This window comes from Protomyctophum parallelum (genome assembly GCF_964188405.1).
Source record: "Protomyctophum parallelum genome assembly, chromosome: 20".
NCBI lineage: Eukaryota > Metazoa > Chordata > Actinopteri > Myctophiformes > Myctophidae > Protomyctophum > Protomyctophum parallelum.
The window spans coordinates 3705402-3720974 of record NC_139718.1 but is presented as its reverse complement, the minus strand read 5'-3'; positions in this window follow the sequence as shown (position 1 = coordinate 3720974).

Sequence of the window (15573 nt, the reverse complement as noted above, 5' to 3'; positions counted from 1 at the left end):
GTGAGGGAGCGGCCTATCTCAGGGTGAGGGAGTGGCCTATCTCAGGGTGAGGGAGCGGCCTATCTCAGGGTGAGGGAGTGGTCTATCTCAGGGTGAGGGAGTGGCCTCGCTCTGGGTGAGGGAGTGGCCTCGCTCTGGGTGAGGGAGTGGCCTCGCTCTGGGTGAGGGAGTGGTCTATCTCTGGGTGAGGGAGTGGCCTATCTCAGAGTGAGGGAGTGGTCTATCTCAGGGTGAGGGAGTGGTCTATCTCTGGGTGAGGGAGTGGCTTCGCTCTGGGTGAGGGAGTGGTCTATCTCTGGGTGAGGGAGTGGCCTCGCTCTGGGTGAGGGAGTGGCCTCGCTCTGGGTGAGGGAGTGGTCTATCTCTGGGTGAGGGAGTGGCTTCGCTCAGGGTGAGGGAGTGGTCTATCTCAGGGTGAGGGAGTGGTCTATCTCTGGGTGAGGGAGTGGCTTCGCTCAGGGTGAGGAGTGGTCTATCTCAGGGTGAGGGAGTGGTCTATCTCTGGGTGAGGGAGTGGCTTCGCTCAGGGTGAGGGAGTGGCCTATCTCAGGGTGAGGGAGTGGTCTATCTCAGGGTGAGGGAGTGGTCTATCTCTGGGTGAGGGAGTGGCTTCGCTCAGGGTGAGGGAGTGGTCTATCTCTGGGTGAGGGAGTGGCTTCGCTCAGGGTGAGGGAGTGGCCTATCTCAGGGTGAGGGAGTGGTCTATCTCAGGGTGAGGGAGTGGTCTATCTCTGGGTGAGGGAGTGGCTTCGCTCAGGGTGAGGGAGTGGCCTATCTCAGGGTGAGGGAGTGGTCTATCTCAGGGTGAGGGAGTGGCCTATCTCAGGGTGAGGGAGTGGCCTATCTCAGGGTGAGGGAGTGGTCTATCTCTGGGTGAGGGAGTGGCCTATCTCAGGGTGAGGGAGTGGCCTATCTCAGGGTGAGGGAGTGGTCTATCTCAGGGTGAGGGAGTGGCCTATCTCAGTAATTGAATGTTGTTGCATAATGGTGATGTATATATCCATGCAGAGGTTGACCTCTGCTACACCGCCAGGTCAAACTATTAGCAACATTGACGCGCACGCACAGAGAGAGAGAGAGAGAGAGAGAGAGAGAGAGAGAGAGAGAGAGAGAGAGAGAGAGAGAGAGAGAGAGAGAGAGAGAGAGAGAGAGAGAGAGAGAGAGAGAGAGAGAGAGAGAGAGAGAGAGAGAGAGAGAGAGAGAGAGAGAGAGAGAGAGAGAGAGAGAGAGAGAGAGAGAGAACAGATGGAGGGGAGAGAGAGAGAGAGAGAGAGAGAGAGAGAGAGAGAGAGGTGTAGAATGACTCTGGTGCTTTTGGGCATGGGTTGCTTTTTTGTTATGCATGAGATGCTAATAGAAGCACGGCGGAAGCCCCATCCATAATGCACACACACACACACACACACATGCACACGCACACGCACACGCACACGCACAAACACACACACACACACACACACTTTAATTGAATGAAGGAAGTGGAGAGGCGGGGCCGATAGGCCTCGCGGGCTCAAAGGCTTCGTTTTGCGACGCGGAGAAATCTGTAGGAAAGAGAAACAGAGAAATATTCTGCAGCGTGTGCAAAATGTTAAGCTGCCCTTTTCAAATGTTGGTCACACAGTATCTCCTTATATAGACACCTCACAGGTTGATGGTCTTAACCCATTCTGAACGGGAACCCATTTTGGTGTTAGCATCATGTTATGCTTTAGCTATTGAAAAATAGCAGATCTACAAGCTCATAGCGCGCCACCGAGTGGCGCGCTATGAGCTTGTAGGTCTGCTATTTTTTGAAAAATCGAAGAGCGACTGACATTTTTAGAATCTGATCTCAGGTCAGAATGGGTTAATCAGACCAGTGTGTGTCCAGTGGAAACCTCGTTATGAATCTGATCTCAGGCCAGAATGGGTTAAACAGTATCTCCTTATATAGACATCTCACAGGTTGATGGTCACACAGTATCTCCTTATATAGACATCTCACAGGTTGATGGTCTTACATTATCTCCTTATTTCTAAAGTACAGTATTGATTATTTTACTTGTAACAGTATTTCTAAAGTACAGTATTGATTATTTTACTTGTAACAGTATTTCTAAAGTACAGTATTGATTATTTTACTTGTAACAGTATTTCTAAAGTACAGTATTGATTATTTTATGTAACCCTGCCTGCAGGCCCCAACGATGCTTTTGGGCAACATTTATATATTTTTTATTATTTATTATTATTATTATTATTATTATTATTATTATTATTATTATTATTATTATTATTATTATTATTATTATTATTATTATTATTATTATTATTTGTATTATTATTTTTTATTAAACAACGGAGAACACTGACATCACCAAATGTGCAGTGACGCCCCTCTGCTCCGTTATTGGTCAGCGAAGTATACAAGTTGACTCCCACTTCCTATGCCAGATTTTCCAAAGGGTTTCTCCAGGCTTTTCTTTTTGAGCCGAATGAGAAGGAAAATAAAAGCCTGTTTACCGAGGCCATTATAATCGTACCAATAGTCAGTGATATCATTGTTCCTCGTTTTCCTCTGAGGTTTTCTAACGAGGCTGTGAGGTCAACCACGTTACTGAGGCTTTCTACTTTCTACTCGTTACGCTTTCGCTTGCGTCTTGGAAGGTTCTTCTTAGTCATCATGGCTGCCAGTTCCCACCTGATGTTGTGTGGGAGTCCGGTCTGCTCCAGTCCGTACTGGATAACCTCCATCTTGCAAAGCGTCTTGAGACTGGGACTGAGGTCCAAGATGCTCAGGCTATCATTGGGTTTGTCTCCTTTACATCCTCCAAAGATGATGACACGATCTCCCACCATGCAACAGCAGCCGCCAGTCACCCTTAACGCGTCAGTCACATTGAGCTCAACCTGCTTCCAGGAGAATGTCTCCGCACTGAATTTCCACAGACCTCTAGCAATGTCCGTACTCCATTTCTCACCACCAAATATGTACAGCTCTCCATTGTAGACAAAGGCTGAATGCCTCCAGCGTCCTTCTGGAAGAGGCTGTGCAGAAGACGTGTTCTGCCAGAGGTTGGTCTCTGTGTCAAACACTCTGATGAAGTTGTAGTGGGCCGAAGACCCCCAATACAAACCGCCCCCAAATACAAACATCTTTGTCCCAATTATGGAGGCAGTGTGACCTACTGAATTGTGAGGCCGAGTTCCTCTGGGGTTAATTAAAGTCCAGACCATCGTGGTGGTGTCCAGCTTGTAGAGGTCATTAGTCCATACATCAGCATCGTCCTTCTCTCCTCCATAGACATACATGTCCTTCTTCAAGACACAGGCTGAGTGGCCCCTCCTCGCTCTTGGAACGCTCCCAGAAACCTCAGCATTGAGCCATCTGTGGGCGTCAACGTCAAATCCATAAAGCATGTTGCTGCAAAGCTCTTCTGCTCCACCCCATATGTAGACAGTATCTCCAATGAGCACAGCCGTGTGGTAGAGGCGACTGCAGGGAACCTCAGGGCGGCGCTCTCCTCCTGTGGTTGTCACTGGGAGCAACGTCGTCCATCTCAGAGACACTGTATCGAAGACGCTCACATTGATATGATATTGTCTAGCATTCAGACGGGAACCTCCAAAGGCGTACACTTTGTGTCCCACCGCTACAGAACTACCATTCTTATGGATGACTTCTGGGTCTACTCTCAGCTTGACTATAGAGGGAAACATCTGACAGACTGGGAGCTCACTGTCTGAGACCACACCGCTAACACCTTGCTCTGTAAGACAGACTGGGAGCTCACTGTTTGAAACCACACCGTTAACACCTTGCTCTGTAAGACAGACTGGGAGCTCACTGTTTGAGACCACACCGTTAACACCTTGCTCTGTAAGACAGACTGGGAGCTCACTGTTTGAAACCACACCGCTAACACCTTGCTCTGTAAGACAGACTGGGAGCTCACTGTTTGAAACCACACCGTTAACACCTTGCTCTGTAAGACAGACTGGGAGCTCACTGTTTGAAACCACACCGTTAACACCTTGCTCTGTAAGACAGACTGGGAGCTCACTGTTTGAAACCACACCGTTAACACCTTGCTCTGTAAGACAGACTGGGAGCTCACTGTTTGAAACCACACCGTTAACACCTTGCTCTGTAAGACAGACTGGGAGCTCACTGTCTGAGACCACACCGTTAACACCTTGCTCTGTAAGACAGCGTTACTGAACATGACACCATTTATATATAGGAGGAGAGGACAGTCTGTGATGTCAGTACTATGATGTCATCACTACTATGATGTCATCGGCAATCATCACAGGCTTGGCGGTTTCTGCCCGGCAGCCACGATCTACCACAATACAGGATGTTATTAATATAATGTACAGTAGAAATCACATGTCTATGAGTGGCTATGGGGATTTCAATGAAAATAAAAAAATACATGATCCTGAGTACTGGCGCCCTCTACTGAAAGTGACGTCAGACTTTGGTGCTCTATACAGGATGATATTAATATAATATACAATAAAAATCACAACTGTGTTGAAAATTTTAGTACCTTTTTTCCGCTGCACATAAATGTGGTGCCTGAGAGTCATACGACCAATCACATGGAAGTAAAAGAACATACGACCAATCACATGGAAGTAAAAGAACATACGACCAATCACATGGAAGTAAAAGAACATACGACCAATCACATGGAAGTAAAAGAACATACGACCAATCACATGGAAGTAAAAGAACATACGACCAATCACATGGAAGTAAAAGAACATACGACCAATCACATGGAAGTAAAAGAACATACGACCAATCACGTCAAACTAAAACAACAGCAGCTCCAATGAGATGTGTGCCTGTGCTGAGACTGAGAGCCAATCAGGGTCAGGTGCTGTCTCACATTCCTGGAGTTACGCACGTCATGAACAACCATTGTATAAATGTGTTTCTGACCGAGGCTAAGTCATTGATTTTGTTTATTAAATTATCGGGGTTTTTTTTCACGTTATGTGGAATCAGGGAATCGTAGCTTCAAATTGACATATTGGTTGTTCAGTTTGACCCACCAGTTTTGGAGATATGGCTTATAGAGTAATGTCTTTCAGAGAAACAGAGAGTTGAGAAAACAGGCTTGAAAGGTTCACTTCTGTGTCCTCTAACATTACACCTATAGCGACATGTTTAAGCATTTATTTCATATTTACATGTTGATTTCAGCTCTGACACTTATTTCAGACATGCTCTAGTATGTGAAGAGTCTGCCTGTGATATTAAATCATTTTAGATTAAAAAATAACAGTTGTTCTCCTCTCCTGAACAGTTAGTCTTGCCGCCATGACTGTCTCTGTATCAAAAAGAGTCACATTAATGTGAAGTCTTTTTTACTTTTTGTCAAAAAACAAAAAAATGTGTTGTCCCTTTGGCTACCAGTGTGTGCAACATCTCCTTGGATTTCCGCACTTTTACTTGTAACAGTATTTCTAAAGTACAGTATTGATTATTTTACTTGTAACAGTATTTATAAAGTACAGTATTGATTATTTTATGTAACCCTGCCTGCAGGCCCCAACGATGCTTTTGGGCAACATTTATATATTTTTTATTTTGTATTATTATTATTATTATTATTATTATTATTATTTATTTTTTTATTATTATTTGTATTATTATTTTTATTAAACAACAGAGAACACTGACGTCACCAAATGTGGAGCGACGCCCCTCTGCTCCGTTATTGGTCAGCGAAGTATACAAGTTGACTCCCACTTCCTGTGCCAGATTTTTCTCCGGGCTTTTCTTTTTGAGCCGAATGAGAAGGAAAATAAAAGCCTGTTTACCGAGGCCATTGTAATCGTACCAATAGTCAGTGATATCATTGTTCCTCGTTTTCCTCGTTTTCTAACGAGGCTGTGAGGTCAACCACGTTACTGAGGCTTTCTACTTTCTACTCTTTACGCTTTCGCTTGCGTCTTGGAAGGTTCTTCTTAGTCATCATGGCTGCCAGTTCCCACCTGATGTTGTGTGGGAGTCCGGTCTGCTCCAGTCCGTACTGGATAACCTCCATCTTGCAAAGCGTCTTGAGACTGGGACTGAAGTCCAAGATGTACAGGCGATCATTGGGTTTGTCTCCTTTACATCCTCCAAAGAGGATGACACGATTTCCCACCATGCAACAGCAGACGCCAGTCACCCTTGACGCGTCAGTCACATTGAGCTTAACCTGCTTCCAGGAGAATGTCTCCGGACTGCATTTCCACAGACCTTTAGCAATGCGCCTACTCCGTTTCTCACCACCAAATATGTACAGCTCTCCATTGTAGACAAAGGCTGAATGCCTCCAGCGTCCTTCTGGAAAAGGCTGTGCAGAAGAGGTGTTCTGCCAGAGGTTGGTCTCTGTGTCAAACACTCTGATGTAGTTGTAGCTGAACGAAGACCCCCAATACAAACCGCCCCCAAATAGAAACATCTTTGTCCCAATTATGGAGGCAGTGTGACCTACTGAATTGTGAGGCAGAGTTCCTCTGGGGTTAATTAAAGTCCAGACCATCGTGGCGGTGTCCAGCTTGTAGATGTCATTAGTGCATACATCCTCATCCTCATCCTCTCCTCCATAGACATACATGTCCTTCCTCAAGACACAGGCTGAGTGGCCCCTCCTCGCCTCTGGAACGCTGCCAGAAACCTCAGTATTGAGCCATCTGTGGGCGTCAACGTCAAATCCATAAAGCATGTTGCTGCAAAGCTCTTCTATATCATCTATATCTACTCCACCCCATATGTAGACAATATCTCCAATGAGCACAGCCGTGTGGTTTCGGCGACTGCAGGGAACCTCAGGGGGGGGCTCTCCTCCTGTGGTTGTCACTGGGGGCAACGTCGTCCATCTCAGAGACACTGTATCGAAGACGCTCACATTGATATGATATTGTCTAGAATACAGACGGTAACCTCCAAAGACGTACACTTTGTGTCCCACCGCTACAGAACTACCATCCTCATGGATGACTTCTGGGTCTACTCTCAGCTTGACTATAGAGGGAAACATCTGACAGACTGGGAGCTCACTGTGTGAGACCACACCGCTAACACCTTGCTCTGTAAGACAGACTGGGAGCTCACTGTTTGAGACCACACCGTTAACACCTTGCTCTGTAAGACAGACTGGGAGCTCACTGTCTGAAACCACACCGTTAACACCTTGCTCTGTAAGACAGACTGGGAGCTCACTGTTTGAAACCACACCGTTAACACCTTGCTCTGTAAGACAGACTGGGAGCTCACTGTCTGAAACCACACCGCTAACACCTAGCTCTGTAAGACAGACTGGGAGCTCACTGTCTGAAACCACACCGTTAACACCTTGCTCTGTAAGACAGACTGGGAGCTCACTGTTTGAAACCACACCGTTAACACCTTGCTCTGTAAGACAGACTGGGAGCTCACTGTCTGAAACCACACCGTTAACACCTTGCTCTGTAAGACAGACTGGGAGCTCACTGTTTGAAAGCACACCGCCAACACCTTGCTCTGTAAGACAGCGTTACTGAACATGACACCATTTATATATAGGAGGAGAGTCTGTGATGTCAGTACTATGATGTCATCAGTACTATGATGTCATCAGCAATCATCACAGGCTTGGAGGTCTCTGCCCGGCAGCCACGATCTACCACAATACAGGATGTTATTAATATAATGTACAATAAAAATCACACTCATGTCTATGAGTGGCTATGGGGATTTCAATGCAAATAAAAAATACATGAACCTGTGTACTGGCGCCCTCTACTGAAAGTGACGTCAGACTTTGGTGCTCTATACAGGATGATATTAATATAATATACAATAAAAATCACAACTGTGTTGAAAATTGTAGTACTTTTTTTCCGCTGCACATACATGTGGTGCCTGAGAGTCATACGACCAATCACATGGAAGTAGAAGAACATACGACCAATCACATGGAAGTAAAAGAACATACGACCAATCACGTCAAACTAAAATAACAGCAGATCCAATGAGATGTGTGCCTGTGCTGAGAGTGAGAGCCAATCAGGGCCAGGTGCTGTCTCACATTCCTGGAGTTACGCACGTCATGAACAACCATTGTATAAATGTGTTTCTGACCGAGGCTAAGTCATTGATTTTGTTTCTTAAATTATCGTTTTTTTTTTCACGTTAAGTGGAATCAGGGAATCGTAGCTTCAAATTGACATATTGGTTGTTCAGTTTGACCCACCAGTTTTGGAGATATGGCTTATAGAGTAATGTCTGGCAGAGAAACAGCGAGTTGAGAAAACAGCCTTGAAAGGTTCACTTATGTGGACTCTAACATTACACCTATAGCTACATGTTTAAGCATTTATTTAATATTTACATGTCTTCTGTGGTCTCTAACATTACACCTATAGCTACATGTTTAAGCATTTATTTCATATTTACATGTCTTCTGTGGTCTCTAACATTACACCTATAGCTACATGTTTAAGCATTTATTTCATATTTACATGTCTTCTGTGGTCTCTAACATTACACCTATAGCTACATGTTTAAGCATTTATTTCATATTTACATGTCTTCTGTGGTCTCTAAAATTACACCTAGCTACATGTGTAAGCATTTATTATTTACATTTCGATTTCAGCTCTGACACTTATTTCAGACATGCTCTAGTATGTGAAGAGTCTGCCTGTGATATTAACTCATTTTAGATTAAAAAATAACAGTTGTTCTCCTCTCCTGAACAGTTAGTCTTGCCGCCATGACTGTCTCTGTATAAAAAATAAATCACAAAGTATTTTTTACTTTTTGTCAAAAAACGAAAATGTTTTCGCACTTTGGCTACCAGTGTGTGCAACATCTCCTTGGATTTCCGCACTTTTACTTGTAACAGTATTTATAAAGTACAGTATTGATTATTTTACTTGTAACAGTATTTCTAAAGTACAGTATTGATTATTTTATGTAACCCTGCCTGCAGGCCCCAACGATGCTTTTGGGCAACATTTATAATTTATTTATTTATTTATTATTATTATTATTATTATTATTATTATTATTATTATTATTTTTATTATTTTTTATTATTATTTTTATTAAACATCGGAGAACACTGACGTCACCAAATGTGGAGCGACGCCCCTCCGCTCCGTTATTGGTCAGCGAAGTATACAAGTTGACTCCCACTTCCTGTGCCAGATTTTCCAATGGGTTTCTCCGGGCTTTTCTTTTTGAGCCGAATGAGAAGGAAAATAAAAGCCTGTTTACCGAGGCCATTGTAATCGTACCAATAGTCAGTGATATCATTGTTCCTCGTTTTCCTCTGAGGTTTTCTAACGAGGCTGTGAGGTCAACCACGTTACTGAGGCTTTCTACTTTCTACTCGTTACGCTTTCGCTTGCGTCTTGGAAGGTTCTTCTTAGTCATCATGGCTGCCAGTTCCCACCTGATGTTGTGTGGGAGTCCGGTCTGCTCCAGTCCGTACTGGATAACCTCCATCTTGCAAAGCGTCTTGAGACTGGGACTGAGGTCCAAGATGTACAGGCTAGCATTGGGTTTGTCTCCTTTACATCCTCCAAAGAGGATGACACGATTTCCCACCATGCAACAGCAGACGCCAGTCACCCTTGACGCCTCAGTCACATTGAGCTTAACCTGCTTCCAGGAGAATGTCTCCGCACTGAATTTCCACAGACCTTTAGCAATGCGCCTACTCCGTTTCTCACCACCAAATATGTACAGCTCTCCATTGTAGACAAAGGCTGAATGCCTCCAGCGTCCTTCTGGAAGAGGCTGTGCAGAAGACGTTCTCTGCCAGAGGTTGGTCTCTGTGTCAAACACTCTGATGTTGTTGTAGGAGAACCCAGCCACCCCATGGCCCCCAAATACAAACATCTTTGTCCCGATGATGGAGACAGTGTGAAATGCTGAATTTTCCGGCCGAGTTCCTCTGGTGTGAATTAAAGTCCAGACCATCGTGGCGGTGTCCAGCTTGTAGATGTCATTAGTCGTTACAAACAGCTCGTTATCTCCTCCATAGACAAACATGTCCTTCCTCAAGACACAGGCTGAGTGGCCCCACCTCGCCTCTGGAACGCTCCCAGAGACCTCAGCATTGAGCCATCTGTGGGCGTCGACGTCAAACGCATAAAGCATGTTGTTACAAAGCTCTACACCTATATCTGCTCCACCCCATATGTAGACAATATCTCCAATGAGCACAGCCGTGTGGTTGTGGCGACTGCAGGGAACCTCAGGGGGGAGCTCTCCTCCTGTGGTTGTCACTGGGGGCAACGTCGTCCATCTCAGAGACACTGTATCGAAGACGCTCACATTGATATGATATTGTACAGGTCTAGCATTCAGACGGGAACCTCCAAAGACGTACACTTTGTGTCCCACCGCTACAGAACTACCATCCTCATGGATGACTTCTGGGTCTACTCTCAGCTTGACTATAGAGGGAAACATCTGACAGACTGGGAGCTCACTGTCTGAAACCACACCGTTAACACCTTGCTCTGTAAGACAGACTGGGAGCTCACTGTCTGAAACCACACCGCTAACACCTTGCTCTGTAAGACAGACTGGGAGCTCACTGTTTGAGACCACACCGCTAACACCTTGCTCTGTAAGACAGACTGGGAGCTCACTGTCTGAAACCACACCGTTAACACCTTGCTCTGTAAGACAGACTGGGAGCTCACTGTCTGAAACCACACCGTTAACACCTTGCTCTGTAAGACAGACTGGGAGCTCACTGTCTGAAACCACACCGCTAACACCTTGCTCTGTAAGACAGACTGGGAGCTCACTGTTTGGAACCACACCGCTAACACCTTGCTCTGTAAGACAGCGTTACTGAACATGACACCATTTATATATAGGAGGAGAGTCTGTGATGTCAGTACTATGATGTCATCAGTACTATGATGTCATCAGCAATCATCACAGGCTTGGAGGTTTCTGCCCGGCAGCCACGATCTACCACAATACAGGATGTTATTAATATAATGTACAATAGAAATCACACTCATGTCTATGAGTGGCTATGGGGATTTCAATGAAAATAAAAAAATACATGAACCTGAGTACTGGCGCCCTCTACTGAAAGTGACGTCAGACGTCGGTGCTCTATACAGGATGTTATTAATATAAAATACAATAAAAATCACAACTGTGTTGAAAATTTTAGTACTTTTTTTCCGCTGCACATAAATGTGGTGCCTGAGAGTCATACGACCAATCACATGGAAGTAAAAGAACATACGACCAATCACATGGAAGTAAAAGAACATACGACCAATCACATGGAAGTAAAAGAACATACGACCAATCACATGGAAGTAAAAGAACATACGACCAATCACATGGAAGTAAAAGAACATACGACCAATCACATGGAAGTAAAAGAACATACGACCAATCACATGGAAGTAAAAGAACATACGACCAATCACGTCAAACTAAAATAACAGCAGATCCAATGAGATGTGTGCCTGTGCTGAGACTGAGAGCCAATCAGGGTCAGGTGCTGTCTCACATTCCTGGAGTTACGCACGTCATGAACAACCATTGTATAAAGGTGTTTCTGACCGAGGCTAAGTCATTGATTTTGTTTATTAAATTATCGTTTTTTTTTTTCACGTTATGTGGAATCAGGGAATCGTAGCTTCAAATTGACATATTGGTTGTTCAGTTTGACCCACCAGTTTTGGAGATATGGCTTATAGAGTAATGTCTTTCAGAGAAACAGCGAGTTGAGAAAACAGCCTTGAAAAGGTTCACTTCTGTGTTCTCTAACATTACACCTATAGCTACATGTTTAAGCATTTATTTCATATTTACATGTCTTCTGTGGTCTCTAGCATTACACCTAGCTACATGTTTAAGCATTTATTTCATATTTACATGTCGATTTCAGCTCTGATATTTTCTTCAGACATGCTCTAGTATGTGAAGAGTCTGCCTGTGATATTAACTCATTTTAGATTAAAAAATAACAGTTGTTCTCCTCCTGAACAGTTAGTCTTGCCGCCATGACTGTCTCTGTATCAAAAAGAGTCACATTAATGTGAAGTCTTTTTTACTTTTTGTCAAAAAACTAAAATGTTTTGTCCCTTTGGCTACCAGTGTGTGCAACATCTCCTTGGATTTCCGCACTTTTACTTGTAACAGTATTTCTAAAGTACAGTATTGATTATTTTACTTGTAACAGTATTTCTAAAGTACAGTATTGATTATTTTATGTAACCCTGCCTGCAGGCCCCAACGATGCTTTTGGGCAACATTTATATATTTTTTATTTTTTATTTTTTATTTTTTATTATTATTATTATTATTATTATTATTATTATTATTATTATTTGTATTATTATTTTTATTATTATTTTTATTAAACAACAGAGAACACTGACGTCACCAAATGTGGAGCGACGCCCCTCTGCTCCGTTATTGGTCAGCGAAGTATACAAGTTGACTCCCACTTCCTGTGCCAGATTTTTCTCCGGGCTTTTCTTTTTGAGCCGAATGAGAAGGAAAATAAAACCCTGTTTAACGAGGCCATTGTAATCGTACCAATAGTCAGTGATATCATTGTTCCTCGTTTTCCTCGTTTTCTAACGAGGCTGTGAGGTCAACCACGTTACTGAGGCTTTCTACTTTCTACTCTTTACGCTTTCGCTTGCGTCTTGGAAGGTTCTTCTTAGTCATCATGGCTGCCAGTTCCCACCTGATGTTGTGTGGGAGTCCGGTCTGCTCCAGTCCGTACTGGATAACCTCCATCTTGCAAAGCGTCTTGAGACTGGGACTGAAGTCCAAGATGTACAGGCGATCATTGGGTTTGTCTCCTTTACATCCTCCAAAGAGGATGACACGATTTCCCACCATGCAACAGCAGACGCCAGTCACCCTTGACGCGTCAGTCACATTGAGCTTAACCTGCTTCCAGGAGAATGTCTCCGGACTGCATTTCCACAGACCTTTAGCAATGCGCCTACTCCGTTTCTCACCACCAAATATGTACAGCTCTCCATTGTAGACAAAGGCTGAATGCCTCCAGCGTCCTTCTGGAAAAGGCTGTGCAGAAGACGTTCTCTGCCAGAGGTTGGTCTCTGTGTCAAACACTCTGATGTAGTTGTAGCTGAACGAAGACCCCCAATACAAACCGCCCCCAAATAGAAACATCTTTGTCCCAATTATGGAGGCAGTTTGACCTACTGAATTGTGAGGCAGAGTTCCTCTGGGGTTAATTAAAGTCCAGACCATCGTGGCGGTGTCCAGCTTGTAGATGTCATTAGTGCATACATCCTCATCCTCATCCTCTCCTCCATAGACATACATGTCCTTCCTCAAGACACAGGCTGAGTGGCCCCTCCTCGCCTCTGGAACGCTGCCAGAAACCTCAGTATTGAGCCATCTGTGGGCGTCAACGTCAAATCCATAAAGCATGTTGCTGCAAAGCTCTTCTATATCATCTATATCTACTCCACCCCATATGTAGACAATATCTCCAATGAGCACAGCCGTGTGGTTTCGGCGACTGCAGGGAACCTCAGGGGGGGGCTCTCCTCCTGTGGTTGTCACTGGGGGCAACGTCGTCCATCTCAGAGACACTGTATCGAAGACGCTCACATTGATATGATATTGTCTAGCATACAGACGGTAACCTCCAAAGACGTACACTTTGTGTCCCACCGCTACAGAACTACCATCCTTATGGATGACTTCTGGGTCTACTCTCAGCTTGACTATAGAGGGAAACATCTGACAGACTGGGAGCTCACTGTTTGAGACCACACCGCTAACACCTTTCTCTGTAAGACAGACTGGGAGCTCACTGTCTGAAACCACACCGTTAACACCTTGCTCTGTAAGACAGACTGGGAGCTCACTGTTTGAGACCACACCGCTAACACCTTGCTCTGTAAGACAGACTGGGAGCTCACTGTCTGAAACCACACCGCTAACACCTTGCTCTGTAAGACAGACTGGGAGCTCACTGTCTGAAACCACACCGTTAACACCTTGCTCTGTAAGACAGACTGGGAGCTCACTGTCTGAAACCACACCGCTAACACCTTGCTCTGTAAGACAGACTGGGAGCTCACTGTCTGAAACCACACCGCTAACACCTTGCTCTGTAAGACAGACTGGGAGCTCACTGTCTGAAACCACACCGCTAACACCTTGCTCTGTAAGACAGACTGGGAGCTCACTGTTTGAAACCACACCGTTAACACCTTGCTCTGTAAGACAGACTGGGAGCTCACTGTTTGAAAGCACACCGCTAACACCTAGCTCTGTAAGACAGCGTTACTGAACATGACACCATTTATATATACGAGGAGAGGACAGTCTGTGATGTCAGTACTATGATGTCATCAGTACTATGATGTCATCAGCAATCATCACATGCTTGGAGGTCTCTGCCCGGCAGCCACAATCTACCACAATACAGGATGTTATTAATATAATGTACAGTAGAAATCACACTCATGTCTATGAGTGTGGCTATGGGGATTTCAATGAAAATTAACAAAAATACATGAACCTGAGTACTGGCGCCCTCTACTGAAAGTGACGTCAGACGTCGGTGCTCTATACAGGATGTTATTAATATAAAATACAATAAAAATCACAACTGTGTTGAAAATGTCAGTACTTTTTTCCCGCTGTACATAAATATGGTGCCTGAGAGTCATACGACCAATCACATGGAAGTAAAAGAACATACGACCAATCACATGGAAGTAAAAGAACATACGACCAATCACATGGAAGTAAAAGAACATACGACCAATCACATGGAAGTAAAAGAACATACGACCAATCACATGGAAGTAAAAGAACATACGACCAATCACATGGAAGTAAAAGAACATACGACCAATCACGTCAAACTAAAATAACAGCAGCTCCAATGAGATGTGTGCCTGTGCTGAGTCTGAGAGCCAATCAGGGTCAGGTGCTGTCTCACATTCCTGGAGTTACGCACGTCATGAACAACCATTGTATAAAGGTGTTTCTGACCGAGGCTAAGTCATTGATTTAGTTTCTTAAATTATCGTTTTTTTCACGTTATGTGGAATCAGGGAATCGTAGCTTCAAATTGACATATTGGTTGTTCAGTTTGACCCACCAGTTGTGGAGATATGGCTTATAGAGTAATGTCTTTCAGAGAAACAGCGAGTTGAGAAAACAGCCTTGAAAAGGTTCACTTCTGTGTCCTCTAACATTACACCTAGCTACATGTTTAAGCATTTATTTCATATTTACATGTCTTCTGTGGTCTCTAACATTACACCTATAGCTACATGTTTAAGCATTTATTTCATATTTACATGTCTTCTGTGGTCTCTAGCATTACACCTATAGCTACATGTTTAAGCATTTATTTCATATTTACATGTCTTCTGTGGTCTCTAGCATTACACCTATAGCTACATGTTTAAGCATTTATTTCATATTTACATGTCTTCTGTGGTCTCTAACATTACACCTAGCTACATGTTTAAGCATTTATTTCATATTTACATGTCTTCTGTGGTCTCTAACATTACACCTAGCTACATGTTTAAGCATTTATTTCATAT